Source organism: Haliotis cracherodii, unplaced genomic scaffold (genome assembly GCF_022045235.1).
Source record: "Haliotis cracherodii isolate W230 unplaced genomic scaffold, xgHalCrac1.p SCAF_4, whole genome shotgun sequence".
Classification (NCBI taxonomy): domain Eukaryota; kingdom Metazoa; phylum Mollusca; class Gastropoda; order Lepetellida; family Haliotidae; genus Haliotis; species Haliotis cracherodii.
The window spans coordinates 45,388,150-45,406,851 of NW_027266297.1; the positions used below are offsets into that span (position 1 = coordinate 45,388,150).

The 18,702-nt window shown below is 41.4% G+C and overlaps 1 protein-coding gene across 7 annotated transcripts in view; it reads right to left on the reverse strand.

Annotated features, from left to right (window-relative positions):
- The window catches only part of LOC139478416 (protein phosphatase EYA1-like), a 143,033-nt gene that overhangs the window by 105,269 nt on the left and 19,062 nt on the right, over positions 1-18,702 (reverse strand). The gene's annotated exons all lie outside the window — the stretch shown is intronic.

The window sequence follows — 18,702 nt, forward strand, 5'->3', positions numbered from 1 at the left end:
TGAAATTTTCTTCCAACTGCCCGACTGACTGGTAAATAATTTAAAGACTACTTACATATTCAGTTTTATCACAACTCCTTGCAGATTCTCCAGTAGTTGTTTGCATTATTTCAACTGAATCAAGACATGATTCTAGTCTTATTTTTCATGATTTTTCAATTCTTATAATATCTCAATGGGGGCAGGTAACTTTGAAGATGGGCAGGCAACCATTTATGAGCCACCCGTCCAACTGTCTTGTTAGGTTTTTAAATTATTTCAAACACTGATTAAACCCACAGAACTTTGTGGATACAAATATTTATGTGTAACTTTCCATATTCTGTACTCAAATATATACAAATTTTAAACAACAAAGTTTTCACTTTCAGGACAAGGAACATCCAACACACATTCATTCAGATTTGTGATAAGATTCTTATATCTTAAATTAAATCTTAACAACTTTTACCTATTTTCCAAATAAACAGCTCCATATGATATGTTGCCAAATGTTCATCATGTGGTGCCTGATTAGTCAAAGATTTTAAGACAATCAACAAGTCCTATAATAGTTTAAGGATGAGTCAGAGAGTCAGGAATAGTGGGGGGAAATAGTATCTTGATTCTAGATCTAATGATTCAATGAAACACTGTTTTCACAGTTCTTCCTGTGTACTGACAGAAATTGTACATAATCATTTTAATGACACATTTGTACAGAGTAAAGATAAACAGTAAAGTCCATTTTCTTGGGGTTGGAACAAGAATAGTCAAGATGAAATTGACCAGTTTCATTAGTAGGCACAAAGCCAAAACATTGTGCATTTAAATATTTCAAGTGTCAAAACATTGTGCATTCAAATATTCCATTGGCCTACCACTATCCCACATGATGAAACACAAGAAAAGACTAGTCTCTTTAAACATTTCAGTTTTCCTCTATTTTTCTTAATTTCTCCAACATGTCCAATTAGTCATCAACTGGCCATCGAGACAAGATTAGTTTATTAACTTGTTTGTTTAGAATTACTCATATCATGATTGCCTTTGTCATATTTAGCAATAGTATCCTTTGAAACTGCAAAAATATGAATGTTTTTAAACAATGAAATCAATATTTAATCATTCCAAGCTTGAAATGTTATACATTCCTGAGAGTAGTTGTGTTGAAAAAATAGACAGGTATTCACATTACATACAAAAATGGACACAGCCAAATCAAACCCTTTTATCTAATTCAACAATCTTTCATGTTTATCAAGAACTCAAAATCTCACAACCCATTCACCATTTCTTTAACGACACTTTGAGATAATTACACAAGTGTATTGTTATGATTAGTTGAAAGAAGAGTCATCAGTATCAAGATACATCATAAGGAGTATACATGAATTTTATCAAACAAAGATTATCATGTTCAGAAGGAATTAATTGAACACAGTTTTGAAAGAGGTTTAAACCAGGTAAGTTAAGACAGGATATGGTGAATGACATCAACACATCCACGCTTAGACTCATTTTTCACCGCACAATAGTTACTTTTTAATGGCACCAAATTTGGTCATTTGGGTCATGTGTAGTATAACCATATACCAATAATGTCCTCCAAACAATACACTTTATATGTCACTGTCTCTCGGGCTGTATATACCTGAAGATCAACACAGACTCTTGGGCCGTGCAGTCGTGGGCCTCCAGAGGCAGGTGAACAGTGCTGTTTGCCCCAACTGTTCACTTCACACAAGGTTGTCCTATTCATGGGACTGGAGTATTTGGCTGTCATCTAAGAGTGGACTCATAACAGTACTTTTCAATTTCAAAAGGTGAGGTGAAATGGGGTTTAACGTTGCGTCCAAAATTATTGCACTTACATAGCGACGTGCATGTACGTGTGTGTGTTTGTGTGGCTGTGACTCTATTATTTACAGACAGCAGGCATATTGCGACGATTGAACAACAAATAAAACTACTGTAACAGTGAGATCATGCATGTTACCAGTTCCGCACTGTGGAGTGAGTGAGTGAGTTGGGTTTAACGCCGCTTTTAACAATATTCCAGTTATATCGCGGCGTGTCAGCTTAATGTGGGAGGAAAGCCCGAACTGATGCAGGTCTCAAGACGTTTACCACTTCGGTGAAACCCACGAGCATGGGTATGGTGCTGACAAACCTAGAAACATAATCAGGGCGAACCGGGATTCGAACCAACATAGGTTTCTGGCGTGTCCAAGGGACGCAACTCTGCACAGCGAGTCGCTATGCTTTAGACGACTGGGCTACCTGTGCCCCCCCGCACCGTGGAAGCACACTCAACAATGTACACAAAAGTGATTATGTTTCGAATACCTTTTCAGTTACATTTGTCATTATTTCAATAATCCTTTAAACATCTATTTTTAAAGCAGTTTGTATTTGGAGTACCTTACACTCGATTGAAAAAAAGCCATACCAGTTAATGAGAAAACTTACTCAAGACCAACAAGGGGACAAACCCATCAAAAAGAAGAAACAGAATTTAAACATTTCACCTTTGAATCCATAGTGCTTTCCCCAATAAACGTGTTCCCATTGCTGCTGGACAGATGGACGGAACTGAAACCTAAAATCCCCGCCCAATGGCCATTCAATGGTAAAGAGCATGAGTAACAGATGATGCCACTGTGATCAGGGTACAATGACACCAACAGCCACGTCACAAATTGTAACCACCAAAAGCTTCTCTTCGGTGGATGATTGGAGATGAGGACACAGCTCAAGGCTTCTTGTAACAAGAAGTTATAGAACATGATGAACTAGAGACAATATAGGGGTGCACCTTCTGGTCAGTCAGGCTGAACACTGACTCATAGTGAGGTATGTCATCTAAGGTACATCCATTACGCTACTGATGTCATGCTCATTGACATTTCCAAGTGGTTTGGGTTTCACTTGAGTGAGTGAGTGAGTGAGTGAGTGAGTGAGTGAGTTGGGTTTAACACCGTTTTTAACATTTTTCCAGTCATATCAAGGCATTTCAGGAGGGAGAAAAGCCTGAAGTTATGCAGGTCTCAGACGTTTACCCTTTTGGTGAAACCCACGAGCACCGGTATGGTGCTGTTAACCTAGAAACATATCAGGGCCAGGATTTACACCAAAAATCATAGGTTTCTGGCGAGCCCAAAGAACGCAACTGGGCCACCTGTGCCCACCTGTTCCACTTAAGGATTGACTTTCACTTTGTGTGAGATCATTGGAGTATGAACCTTCAGAGAGTGAGGGACAAACTGTATGAACGTCAGAACCTGGACCTCACTCTATGAAGGTTCATACTCCAATGAACTTACAGAAAGTGAAAGTCAATTCTAATAGCTTTTTCATATCACAATGTTACACCTCAAGCACTACCATGTAGCACTAGATCTATACATGTGACTTCATGTTTACACTAACAGCCATACAACAACCAGCAATGACATGGTAGACTTTGTGGTGTCTATCTAAGAGTGAGGGAGTGTCCATCCACAAAGTGTTCAGCAAATAATATATTTATGTGATTATCCTCTAATAACCAACCCTCTAAATATCGACTATTTCGAATGCCAATGTGCCTTAAATCTATGATTATAGCGACCTAATAAAAAAACAAACTAAGAGGTCTGATTACTAGAGAAGTAGTACTGAATTTACAGTGGAAATTTGTGGGGAAATACAACCTGAACATGTCTTTCTTCAGAGACAGATTCCAGATTCATGCTTCATGAGACCTACTTGACATCCTCAGGCTACATGAGACCTACTTGACATCTTCAGGCTACATGAGACCTACTTGACATCCTCAGGCTACATGGGACCTACTTGACATCTTCAGGCTACATGAGACCTACTTGACATCTTCAGGCTACATGAGACCTACTTGACATCCTCAGGCTACATGAGACCTACTTGACATCTTCAGGCTACATGAGACCTACTTGACATCCTCAGGCTACATGGGACCTACTTGACATCTTCAGGCTACATGGGACATACTTGACATCTTCAGGCTACATGGGACATACTTGACATCTTCAGGCTACATGAGACCTACTTGACATCTCCAGGTTACATGGGACCTACTTGACATCTTCAGGCTACATGAGACCTACTTGACATCTTCAGGCTACATGGGACATACTTGACATCTTCAGGCTACATGGGACATACTTGACATCTTCAGGTTACATGAGACCTACTTGACATCTTCAGGCTACATGGGACCTACTTGACATCTTCAGGCTACATGGGACATACCTGACATCTTCAGGCTACATGAGACCTACTTGACATCTTCAGGCTACATGGGACATACTTGACATCTTCAGGCTACATGAGACATACTTGACATCTTCAGGCTACATGGGACCTACTTGACATCTTCAGGTTACATGGGACCTACTTGACATCTTCAGGTTACATGGGACCTACTTGACATCTTCAGGCTACATGGGACCTACTTGACATCTTCAGGTTACATGGGACCTACTTGACATCTTCAGGCTACATGGGACCTACTTGACATCTTCAGGCTACATGGGACCTACTTGACATCCTCAGGCTACATGAGACCTACTTGACATCTTCAGGCTACATGGGACCTACTTGACATCCTCAGGCTACATGAGACCTACTTGACATCTTCAGGTTACATGGGACCTACTTGACATCTTCAGGTTACATGGGACATAACAGTACTTGACATCTTCAGGCTACATGGGACCTACTTGACATCTTCAGGCTACATGAGACCTACTTGACGTCTTCAGGTTACATGAGACCTACTTGACATCCTCAGGCTACATGAGACATACTTGACATCTTCAGGCTACATGAGACCTACTTGACATCCTCAGGCTACATGGGACCTACTTGACATCTTCAGGCTACATGGGACCTACTTGACATCTTCAGGTTACATGAGACCTACTTGACATCTTCAGGCTACATGAGACCTACTTGACATCTTCAGGTTACATGAGACCTAGTTGACATCTTCAGGCTACATGGGACATACTTGACATCTTCAGGCTACATGAGACATACTTGACATCTTCAGGCTACATGGGACCTACTTGACATCTTCAGGCTACATGGGACCTACTTGACATCTTCAGGCTACATGGGACCTACTTGACATCTTCAGGCTACATGGGACCTACTTGACATCTTCAGGTTACATGGGACATACTTGACATCTTCAGGCTACATGAGACCTACTTGACATCTTCAGGTTACATGAGACCTAGTTGACATCTTCAGGCTACATGGGACATACTTGACATCTTCAGGTTACATGAGACATACTTGACATCTTCAGGCTACATGGGACCTACTTGACATCTTCAGGCTACATGGGACCTACTTGACATCTTCAGGTTACATGACTTCAACCTGCAGGTCACCTACTTGACTTCGAAGCATTTCAATTACCTCATAACATTGTGCATGCTCTGAAGTCCTGAGCAACGAAAACATAGGGATTGACTGAAGAAAATCAGGAATGGACACTCAGATCAGAATACAAATGTCCATTATGTGTGAAGTACATGCTTATCAATGACAGATAGCTTCAGGCACTGTTACACATTGAATACAGCATATATAAGTGACAGGTAGCCGAAGTAACACTGTCAACATGCACTCAAAGTGAACCTAAATGATTTTTTGTTATTAATATACAATGGTTAACAAGGGTAAATATGTGCCTACTATCTAATGAGGAGCCTGGACAATATTTGTTAGGAATATTGTCAACCCCTACATAATATTTACACAGCATGTACATCAAGAAAAGAATTTCACAAAGCATACTATGTTGTATATTCCCTGCACTTCTCATCCCTGGTGAGTATGATTGTGGGAGATGAAGTGATGCGTAACTACAGAATCTACACTGCAAAAGATGAGCATCTGCTTGAAACTATCATTGCAAGAACCATAGAAGACTTGTGGTAAAACATCATTATGAAATATCAAAGCATGACTGACCAATCAACTTGAAGGCTTCTTTCACATAAATGACATAGCTCAAGCATACCATTAACCCTTTCTAACATAAAAGAAAATATCTAAATTTCATTAATCTAGAATTATCAAAATTATTTGCATTCCAAAATTGAGTACAAAACATCACAATTTATGTAAAATCTGTATTGAAGAATTGGGACTTTTACCTTTAATAAAGCTTTAACTCATAATTGTTCCTTTAACTTCTCCATGAAACAAAGGGTTAAAGCAACCAGTATCTCTCCAGGAGTTTTATGATGCATGTAAGTATGAGTGTGAGACAAGACTGCTGTTTTATGACTCAAGTAGTTATAAAATGTGCTAAGACACTGGAGCAACTATTAGCCAAGATAAATGGCAGTAAACGCTAGCTTAACCAAAATATCAGTCAATGAAAACCACGATAACACAACCTTTAGGTTGTACTGCTTATAACTACTGCTACCTATCTCAAATTGTCATTCTATGAAAACAGTAACAAACTCTGACTTCATGAAAAATGCAGTCCGATATATAAGATATATATAGCCAAGAACATCAGCTTCACACAACACAAGTTCGTTTTCCAGGTCTCACGCAAGCAATTACATAGGGTGACATACTGAATTTCTAAATCATGTGACCTATTTCTTTTAAAGTCAATAAAGACACAACGCAAGACAAATGTTAGAGTTCATGAAGCCTCCTTCAAAGGCATTTGGGCTGCATTTGAAAAGTCAGTTTTCTAATCAGAGAAATCTTAATGGTTGGTAAGCCACCAGTGCAGTGTGGAAGAAGCCTTCACAGAACAGATGGAAGCCCTCACATTGGCTGCAAGCACAAGCCAACAGTTGCTGCCCCATACAACATCAACAAATGAAAACATTTAGCCTGCTTCGTGTAAACAACTTTCAGTTTCATCTGTTTACAAATGGGCCATCCATCAAGTTATCTCATCAGTGGTATAGCCGCTGTACTGGTGATAGCAATGCTTCTTATGCAGGCAAGTTCTGCTCCTAGTGAAATCAAGCAACTTTCTAGAAGGTACTTGTATGTACAAGAAATATTGAGATATAAGACATCCTTGCAAAGAAATTATTTTTAGCAACTACCCCGACTTGTAATTAGTAAGTAACAATCCACAAAGATGTGCAGATGCACTGAATCATCAGATAGCAGGTACTGGATCCCAATACTATCAAGATGTCACATGGCCATCTAAAAGGGTTTTATCCACAAGAACATTAACAATTGCACACTAGAAATAGCCACCAATAAAAGCTTCACAACAAATTTGGGGACAGAAATAGACTATGCAGACTCGATTGCCATCAGAGTGACCAGGACCAGGAAAATAAGACTGCAGGAAGGTTCCATTAGTAATCCCCCACGCTTCATGCTGTAGGTGTCCTGCTACATGTAACAGTCTTCCAGCACATGCAGGCCAACAAGGAGAGATGGCACCCAACCACAAACTCATCATGATTCCCACTTAACATGGCCAGCAATGAGTGAGTGAGTGAGTTTTATGCCGCTTTTAGCAATATTGCAGCAATATCACGGTGGGGGACACCGAAAATGGGCTTCAAACATTGTACCCATGACGGGAATTGAAACCCAGCCTTTGGCGTGATGAGCGAACGCTTTAACCACTAGGCTACCCGACTGCACCATATATCCAGCAATGACAAATGTCCTCTTTCATTCTTGTAAACAAATTATGCCCAAAACTTTCTGACTAACATTTCTAATATCCAGGGACTGTCAAACAGCAAATGTAGTCAGGCTGATCACTGATACTTATGTATTTAATGCTACAAGTGTGTGTTAATCACCTGTTTGTAACAATATTGTCTTCCACACAACTACAAGCCTAATTGATTTATATTGGCAATATGTGTCTGGTGTATGGGTACTCAGCTGGCCTATGTTTGGTGTAGGCTCTTGTTGGTGCTGGGTGCTGGGTGCTGGAGCCAGGATGGAGCTGGTGCCTGGATAGAGCTGGTGTCGGCATGGAGCTGGTGCCAGGATAGAGCTGGTGTCGGCATGGAGCTGGTGCCAGGATGGAGCTGGTGTTGGCATGGAGCTGGTGTCGGCATGGAGCTGGTGCCAGGATGGAGCTGGTGTTGGCATGGAGCTGGTGCCAGGATAGAGCTGGTGTTGGCATGGAGCTGGTGCCAGGATGAAGCTGGTGTCGGCATGGAACTGGTGCCAGGATAGAGCTGGTGTTGGCATGGAGCTGGTGCCAGGATAGAGCTGGTGTCGGCATGGAGCTGGTGCCAGGATGGAGCTGGTGCCTGGATAGAGCTGGTGTCGGCATGGAGCTGGTGCCAGGATGGAGCTGGTGTTGGCATGGAGCTGGTGCCAGGATAGAGCTGGTGTCGGCATGGAGCTGGTGTCGGCATGGACCTGGTGCCAGGATGGAGCTGGTGCCTGGATAGAGCTGGTGTCGGCATGGAGCTGGTGTTGGCATGGACCTGGTGCCAGGATGGAGCTGGTGCCTGGATGGACCTGGTGTCGGCATGGAGCTGGTGCCAGGATGGAGCTTGTGCCATGATGGAGATGGTGTCGGCATGGAGCTGGTGTCGGCATGGAGCTGGTGTCGGCATGGAGCTGGTGTTGGCATGGAGCTGGTGCCAGGATAGAGCTGGTGTCGGCATGGAGCGTGTGTCGGCATGGAGCTAATGTCGGCATGGAGCTGGTGCCAGGATAGAGCTGGTGTCGGCATGGAGCGTGTGTCGGCATGGAGCTAATGTCGGCATGGAGCTGGTGTCGGCATGGAGCTGGTGCCAGGATGGAGCTCGTGTCGGCATGGAGCTGGTGTCGGCATGGAGCTGGTGCCTGGATGGAGCTGGTGTTGGCATGGAGCTGGTGCCAGGATAGAGCTGGTGTCGGCATGGAGCGTGTGTCGGCATGGAGCTAATGTCGGCATGGAGCTGGTGCCAGGATAGAGCTGGTGTCGGCATGGAGCGTGTGTCGGCATGGAGCTAATGTCGGCATGGAGCTGGTGTCGGCATGGAGCTGGTGCCAGGATGGAGCTCGTGTCGGCATGGAGCTGGTGTCGGCATGGAGCTGGTGCCTGGATGGAGCTGGTGTTGGCATGGAGCTGGTGCCAGGATGGAGCTGGTGTTGGCATGGAGCTGGTGCCAGGATGGAGCTCGTGTCGGCATGGAGCTGGTGTCGGCATGGAGCTGGTGCCAGGAGGGAGCTTGTGCCTGGATGGAGCTTGTGGGGGTGTAGGTGAGCTGGTAGGGATGGAGTGTGGGGGTAGATATAAACCAATCAAACAACAACTGGTCCCCACCCCATCCCCACCTTTCTTCCATAACGGCATGGAGCTAATGTCGGCATGGAGCTGGTGTCGGCATGGAGCTGGTGCCAGGATGGAGCTCGTGTCGGCATGGAGCTGGTGTCGGCATGGAGCTGGTGCCTGGATGGAGCTGGTGTTGGCATGGAGCTGGTGCCAGGATAGAGCTGGTGTCGACATGGAGCGTGTGTCGGCATGGAGCTAATGTCGGCATGGAGCTGGTGCCAGGATAGAGCTGGTGTCGGCATGGAGCGTGTGTCGGCATGGAGCTAATGTCGGCATGGAGCTGGTGTCGGCATGGAGCTGGTGCCAGGATGGAGCTCGTGTCGGCATGGAGCTGGTGTCGGCATGGAGCTGGTGCCTGGATGGAGCTGGTGTTGGCATGGAGCTGGTGCCAGGATGGAGCTGGTGTTGGCATGGAGCTGGTGCCAGGATGGAGCTCGTGTCGGCATGGAGCTGGTGTCGGCATGGAGCTGGTGCCAGGAGGGAGCTTGTGCCTGGATGGAGCTTGTGGGGGTGTAGGTGAGCTGGTAGGGATGGAGTGTGGGGGTAGATATAAACCAATCAAACAACAACTGGTCCCCACCCCATCCCCACCTTTCTTCCATAACGGTCTGCATATTTCATTACACTGAAGCTGGACTGGTGACAACCATGGAGTAATGCATATTTATATATCTCCAAGAAAGTCAAAATACTCCTTTCTCCCCGTAAACTATGTTCATGTTTGGGAAACAGAAAATAACAAGAAAACCATTGTTCAGATATATTTTTCAGTTTATCAGGCAAAGCATAGTATAATCATGAGCTCTGATATGCAGTGTTTAGCAGATAACAGTGAATCTGTTTCTTAATCAATTAATTTTTCAAGGATGTTACCAAATGTTTTATCATAAACTCCTTCATATTTTTGGTCGGAAAATCCTATGAGTTAACAACTCATCTTCTAGAACTTAACCCTGTCCATTTTCAAGGTTAAATATCCCAACATGGTAGCTATCTTGTCGGAGCAGGGGGGCCTGATATATAGATTATTAGATACAGTATCTAACATGGACAAGGGTAGTAATATATGTATTATTCACTTAAACTTTGTACATATTCAATGTTGAAAACAGATGTTGCTGGTTAAAGGGTGGTGTATGAATACAACATAAGAAGCTAATGATTCGACCATAGACTGTTCTGTCAAGGAGTAACCTAGCAATCAAGAATTCAGCTTTCTCCGAGAATGATTATAAAAACCAATAAGATGGCAATTTTAAAAACATATTCAAAATAACATATATACATATATATGTGTGAGTGTGTGTGTGTATGTGTTAGAGACATCTGCTTCAAATGTGATTCAGTGTAGGTGAGGGGAGCCCGCAAGATGATGATCCTCTCATCGAGTCATGTGATGTGTGCTATTTCATTTCATAAGAGTGAGCAGATGGTTTATCTGTTATGAAATTGATTCTAATTACCACTAAGCTGCACCATTTGGGCAATCTTGGAGAATGAAAGATTTACAACACGAGACTGCATAGGTTGACATGAGACATTTCTAACAACTGTCCTCTGGGTCCAAAGGAGGATTCACTCATTTAGAACACAATGTTCATGGTTGTAAGTAGACACGGTGATGAAGAGTGATAATGCTTCCACAAAATGTTTCGTTTAATAAGGATGCTCTGAACCTGTATAATGCCATGATGCTAGATCCGCATTCGAACAACCAGCCGATGCCAAAAATAGTCCTGTCCCTATTAAACACTGTTTATAAAGGTATAATGTTAAACTAAATGGGTGATCACTTCACAGATGAGTAATAATTTAAATTAATTAAAGTGATATGTGACACCTCACAACATCCGTTATCTTTCATCAGCAATACTTATAATCCATCTACTCATTACAAACACTGACGTGCATATCAAGAAGCACTGATCCAGAAGTGGACAACCAGGCTCATCTTGTCTCATATCGAGGGGGGGATGTCATTTATCCATCATTCATGGCTTTGTTGAACATTGCTGAAGTACTGGATGAAAGATCTTTGGACATTCACAAGAATACCATGTGGAGCTCCGATCACTAGCTAAATATGAGGTCAAAATAAACAATCTTTACCTAGAATAATTATGGAAAGAATCTAGATGCTGTTCTTTCTAGTTATCTGCATCAACATATGGTCGGAATATCTGAGAGTATCTGCCATGGCTTCAAGTGGAAGTCAATAATTGCTGGTCTGCACAGGTATTTCCCACAGATTGAAGCCAAGCTTAACTATGTAACATACAGGACCTTTCCATCAGCCATCAACAACTACAGTGATTCAGTCATCAGCTAGGCCTGATAAACCCATAGACAAGCATCTCCAGCCAATCCCTCACTGTAAGTTACAATACATCTTCATTACAGCTGGCATTTAAAATGACAAGTTCATAACTATGTAACTTGTAAAGTGCTTTGTTCATTAAGGCTATTATGGCATTTACTACAGTTTTCCTGAAATATCTGGGTTTTGGCATGCAACAATATTCTAGCACATACAGAAACCTTGCATCGCCATCCTGAACAATGCTGAAAGTAATCCCTGGATCCAAAACAGTGTGTGTGTACACAATTTGACCTAATTTCTTCCTACATCAATGTTATCAGTGTATATACAATGAACACCTTCAGCATGAGTTCAGAAAAAAACATATAATTAAATTGAAGTTGTGCTGTTCAAACAGAACATTGCTCATGTTGAGAGAAGAGTCTTATGACATGGCTTGTGTTTCACTTATCATGACCGAAACAAGACCCACTCATAAACTGCTTGAGTGAGTTATCAAAACAGGCAGACCAACAAAAACATGATGGATGGCACACAATCATTTGCTTCACTGGCCAGTAACATGCTCAACTACTAAATATAATTTTCTGCTATAGTCATAGCTCTATAATGTCACAGGCACCAGGGACATAGCTCTCTGATGTTGCAGGCACCAGACACATGGTTCTCTGATGTCACAGACACCAGACACATAGCTCTCTGATGTTGCAGGCACCAGGGACATAGCTCTCTGATGTCACAGACACCAGACACATAGCTCTCTGATGTCACAGACACCAGACACATGGCTCTTTGATGTCACAGACACCAGACACATAGCTCTCTGATGTTGCAGGCACCAGACACATAGCCTTCTGATGTCACAGACACCAGACACATAGCTCTCTGATGGTGCAGACACCAGACACATAGCTCTCTGATGGTGCAGACACCAGACACATAGCTCTCTGATGTTGCAGGCACCAGACACATAGCTCTCTGATGTCGCAGAAACCAGACACATAGCTCTCTGATGTCACAGACACCAGGGACATAGCTCTCTGACGGTGCAGACACCAGACACATAGCTCTCTGATGTCACAGACACCAGGGACATAGCTCTCTGACGGTGCAGACACCAGACACATAGCTCTCTGATGTCACAGACACCAGGGACATAGCTCTCTGACGGTGCAGACACCAGACACATAGCTCTCTGATGTCACAGACACCAGGGACATAGCTCTCTGACGGTGCAGACACCAGACACATAGCTCTCTGATTATATGCCGGGGGGGATAAAAATGGGGCTATAGATTGTTAGCAACAAAGTTAAGGTCAACATAGTAAGGGACCAAGGGATGCACGGTAGCTCTTCTGCCTTGTTAGTTCATGATTCCCAGTAGGAGTAACACAGTTACTACTGATTATAATAGGCAACAGGCTTTTACCTTTACTTACAAATGTGGTGGTCCAGGGACCCAATAATTAATTTTAAGGGTCCTTGGAAACAATATGAGGGTCCTGTAAAGTAGTGACATGGTGTAGTGTACTGTACATTTAGATAATTTCTTTATAACCTGGAATGAATCAAAGATCATGTAGACCGTGGACCTGATTGATGGATGAAATAACAGACACCCATAACTGCTCTTGATGCACTGTAGGTACAATGAATATTATTGTGCTTCCCTAGAGACGCAGTATATTATTTTTCTGCGTCCATTCTCTACAACTGTGCATACTGGACACACATTTGTGCGTCGCGGAAGACCCTGAGACATGTAGGTTTAAGAAAATATGTAAGACATGGGGGAAAGGAAACATCCAGCCATTTCCACTTTTTGTCGATTGTAGGATCATATTTTTTTCAAAATGATTCACTTTCAAAATCTGGATGTATTTAAATCATACGTCTTTACAACATACATGACAAGATAATGTGATAATCAATGAAATGCTTAAATATCAAAAGTTTTACATTTGACATTTATTTATGACAAGATCATTTCTTCAACTAAAGGTAGGGTTTGCATTAATTTGATCTTGGTATTTTGTGCCAGCTAAGTCAGGTGAGCATTTTCTCTTGTAATTTGGCCATCCCTGATTTTTTGGCAAACACACAGTTAATTTAGGAGCTTGATTCTCCAAGGGGCAGTCTTAATGTTACACCTTCCCATTACCATCAAAGCTAATGGCTCCTAATTGCTCTTCTACTGGAATCATGAAGATGATGCCTGAAAAAAAATCCATTTTCTCACGATTCTTGTGAAATTAGATTACAAAAGATGGTGTCTGAATAAGAACAATTCAACAAATCACATTAAGTACATATCACAGGGACACAGCACTAATTACTGTCTCTGAAGGACATAATAAACTGACACTAGTATACTCAGACCTCAAAGTTGAGACTAAAATTGCCGACAATGCAACCAAAATTTCAGTTTGTCTTCAATAAAAAATTCAGGTCACCAAATGCCTTTATTTACTTCAAATTAGGTATGAATAATTTGATTGACATTTGCTATGATGTTTTCTCATTCGCCAGTGTTTGCAATTGCAATGGAAATCCTAAAACTGCCCTCATCATCTGTGTCAATGAACATTAAGATAGCTCAATGCACCACTGCGAGGAATTGGTGAAGCTAAATAAATTTACTATATGCACTGAATCAAGTTTACGAACCAGACCGTTCCGTGTTACTTGACAACATATGGCAAGTAGTTTCCATCTTTGCACAGAAAAAACAATCGTACCAGTGAAAGTTGTGAGTGAAAACAATGACAACGGTAACTTTGGAACTAATGATAGTGATGGTTGACGTGATTGCTAGCCGATGGACACAAATAAAAGACATGGAGAAACCGCCCATGCCTGTGATATTCGAAAGTAAATCAAAATTGGCTGCTGTGAAAAGAAAATTAAACCAAGAATGGCTAACAAAGTATGTGTGGTTAATATATACCAAGACTAATGCTATGACGTGTACATATTATAAAAGGAATTTGATTCAAATGCTTTTAAAAAATAATTACAAATGTTTTCAAAATGATTGTAAAATAAATTCTTCAATGTTTGCCACAAATCAATAATCAACCATTGTAAACTATGACTTATCACTGTATCGCTTTGTTAGACCTGCAGCTGCCCTTAGTTAACTAGAAACAGCAAGACCTGGGCCCAAAGTACCCTGGGAATATGCCAAGACATTAATCTCAGTCAGAACACTTAACTTCTCATTATCTTGCAAGGACATCATTTAATACTGAAAGCATCACAATTTTCTCTCTGTTCATCTTAACATGATTAAAATGAAATCCTACACAGTAGCAACTCCACCATAAATCAAAGCCAGAGTGGCAAACAATCAGGGATCAGAAAACACAACTGACTGACAAAGGCTGTACTGATACAACCTCTCTTCCATTGTTCACACAACAGTTCTCCAGTATATTAACTGGAGCGATCTCCAGATAGTCACAGTACTCTGGCACATCTTTTGTGCCTTATTGCTGGCTCACTACCACCGCAAAGATCAGTATTTCAGAATATCTAGAGTAAAGAAACAGTGCAATTATGTTCAAATATAACGACTATTTCGTCTTCCTGTAAGCGTCAACATCCGATTAGTTGCAAATAAAGTCATGATATGTAGTTCACCTGGAACTTTCCCCTTATCTGAAATCATGTTGTGTATTGGATGTTTTGTCAGCAAAATATAAACAAAACTGTCTCTGTCAGGTGTTGATGCCCACAATTGTGATGCTGCTGTTGTAAGTTGTTTTTTGTTTAATTAACACACATGCACTGTACTCAGAAATATTCCAGTTATATGATGCCGACGTAAAAATAATCGAGTCTGATATTGTGAGCAATGATTTGCATGCTTGTGTTTCAAATTGTCACATCTGCAATAGCCCAGGGACCATTTGCGCAAAGTCATCTCAGCGCTACGACTATCACAAGTCTATGTGAAAGGGCAAGTATAGTGAAAAACATTATTGCAAATATCAATTGTCCTAGATACATCTAGTCAATTTCTGGTAGAAAAAATCAAAACAAAACAAAATATTTGTAGAAAGTATTTAAATGTCCTAAAGTGTCCTAAAGCTACCGGCACAGTGGTGACAACTGTTTTCATTGCCTGATATGTTAATCTTTCTTGTGATTCTTAGCCGTTATACATATACTGTTTTTGCTATTTCTGTTAATCCTACCAATAACATCATTATATACATTGTTGAATGGGTAAAATGACCTTTGATCTTGACATTTTGAATAATTAAAATAGCAATTAACAATCAGTAACAAGCATTTATTACTAACATCTTAAAAGCATGGGTTGCTGAAGAACCATTCTACCCCAGATCTTCAGAACAGGTAACATTGTTGTTATCCTTAAAACAAAGCTTCAGATGTTTGTAGTATAAGAAAAGATTTGATAAAATTTCAAAACATTCACATATTCATTTTCTTTTTGAAGATTGAACTCTGCCCCTTTGCCTATGTGACAAAAATACCATGGTAAGGTAATCATATTTAATTTTATCACAGAAATGTAACTTAAGAGTGAGTGAGAGAGCTGCATTGCCACCTTTTTGGTCACATGAGAGTATGTCAGCTAAAGGGAGAGGGAAGGCCCAAGACCATGGGTATGATACTTGTATTCCATGGACAAGTCTGGAGCACGACAAGCAGCTCCTGTCAGTTACAGCAAGCACAATGAGTGGATACACCTCACACCAAAGGGCCACTATGTCACACAGGACTCCTGCCTGGAAATGACTGAGACAGTAACATGCAGGGGTCCTGAAAATTTAAAATCCCAATCAGACATTTGCATTTAGGCCACGCCCCCTTCAAATAGCGTATGTTAGTACGACTTTTCACACACATTACAAGTTTACGTATTCATAACATGATGAATGATGAATTAAATTGTTTAATTCACCAGACAATTAATAACAAATAATATCATTTTAGATACATGGAAAACATACGTTTAACAATCTGTCAACGTAGTGAACGGTCTAATTAATATTCATGAGTTATATTCATAAGTCTGCTCAAGTGTACGCGTTGTAACATTTGGATCGAGACTATTATCCCATATTTGGTTATCACGTGACCTCACGGGAAAAGGGTTTTTTTTAACTAAAGATTATTTAAAAACAAGACAGATAATTAAATCACAAAAACTAAAATATCGTTGATAGAAATAATTATTTGAATACTTTTTTCATCTGTACTTAATTATAGACCATAAAAAAAATTGATATCGATCCTCCGAGAAAGCAAAATAGCGGTCAATCAAGATTCAATATACGACTTGCTACTGAAAACAATAAAATCTGCAAATCCTCATTGTATGTCAACCAAGTGAAAGATGTTAGCCACGACTTACAAAATGATCGTCCAGACTTTGAGGGTTTGGCAGATCCGCTCGACTGATCTGCATTGGTCGACTGGCTGTCGTCAACGCTTTTGCTTCTTGTCTGAGGTTACATATCGTAGCATTGTGAGGATAATGAGGTACATCGATGATGCAAGGTATTTATGTACGGTTGTAAAATCCTTTCACTCAAATTAACAAGATGTTCTCAGTAATTAATCCTCGATTAATCAGTGTCAACTCAGTTTATTGCCTATTACAGTGATCGACCGATTGGACTATCATGTAGGTACGATGTATTTACAGCAATCAAAACAAACAAAGCTTGTCAGTGTAGATAATCTTCATTGTGTTACAACTGCAGACAGAAACTGCTCAGTCCTAACTGTTGATCAAAATTTAAGAATGTCCGGACAATACTTTTTAAAATTTCCGGTAAGCAATATGTTAAACCGGACATTTGAGATTCCCAATCGGACATGTCCAGCCCATATGACGGTTTCCGGACCCCTGGTAACATGTCACAGTACCAAGAAGATGAGAAGAAGTGACTGCATCAGGAGTGATAGGCAACATATTAAGGCAAATTGAATGCCATATCACATATATCAGCAGTGTGCTCACATTCACAAACACATCTTCCTCCCAGTACTGACAAAGAAGCTTTCAGCCAAAGGAATTGCGTTTCCAAATTCAGAATCATATTTTGTGGTTATAATTTCAATTCTTAGCTGTCTTGATGACCTCTGAGTGAGATTAAGCATATCAGGAACAATTGCCTCTTGGGGGATACTTCCAGGCCTGCTTCAGAGGCTTGTAAAGAAGACTGTCACCCTATGGTTATGTTCGAGGTTTTTACCCCGAGAGGACAGTCATAAGCTCTGGCACCTGAGATTATGGCCAAGTAGGTATCTCCTCTCTGTTTGATAACACAAGCAAGCATAAAGGATATGTCCGACACATTTGGTAATGTACAGAAGTTCAATCACGTGGCCTGTACACTCAGCAGCCAGGAAAGGTCAACTCATAGTGTGGGTACAGCACAAGGCTCATATCTCAGAAATACAACACAAAAATGAAAGATCTCTACATTGATGCTAGTAGAGTGAGACCCAGGAATGTGGAAGAAATTACTGTTTCATTTTAGTGAAGACACTAAATATGTACATAGGTCTGGATGGACCCACATACAAATGCGCGTATAAGCCTAAAAGGCAAGCCAAAAAGTGGACTGATAACAGTTACATACCAAAGTAGATATTACTCAGAGCTACAGACAAGAGAAGCTGATAAGACTATGAGGCAGTGGTGACATCATTTATCAACAGCTGGTCTGTGTTCTGGGCAGTACTGGCCTCACAGCTGCAACATGCATCATCTCCATAATGAGGCTGCATCATTGATGATGCTGTCTTATATCAGTGACACATCCATCTCTGCTCCACACCATCACTATCAACTCAAGAAAACATCCATCCCTCCTCCACACCATCACTATTAACACCAGGACACATCCATCCCTCCTCCACGCCATCACTATTAACACCAGGACACATCCATCCCTGCTCCACACCATCACTATTAACACCAGGACACAGCCATCCCTCCTCCACGCCATCACTATTAACACCAGAAAACATCCATCCCTCCTCCACACCATCACTATTAACACCAGAACACATCCATCCCTCCTCCACACCATCACTATTAAC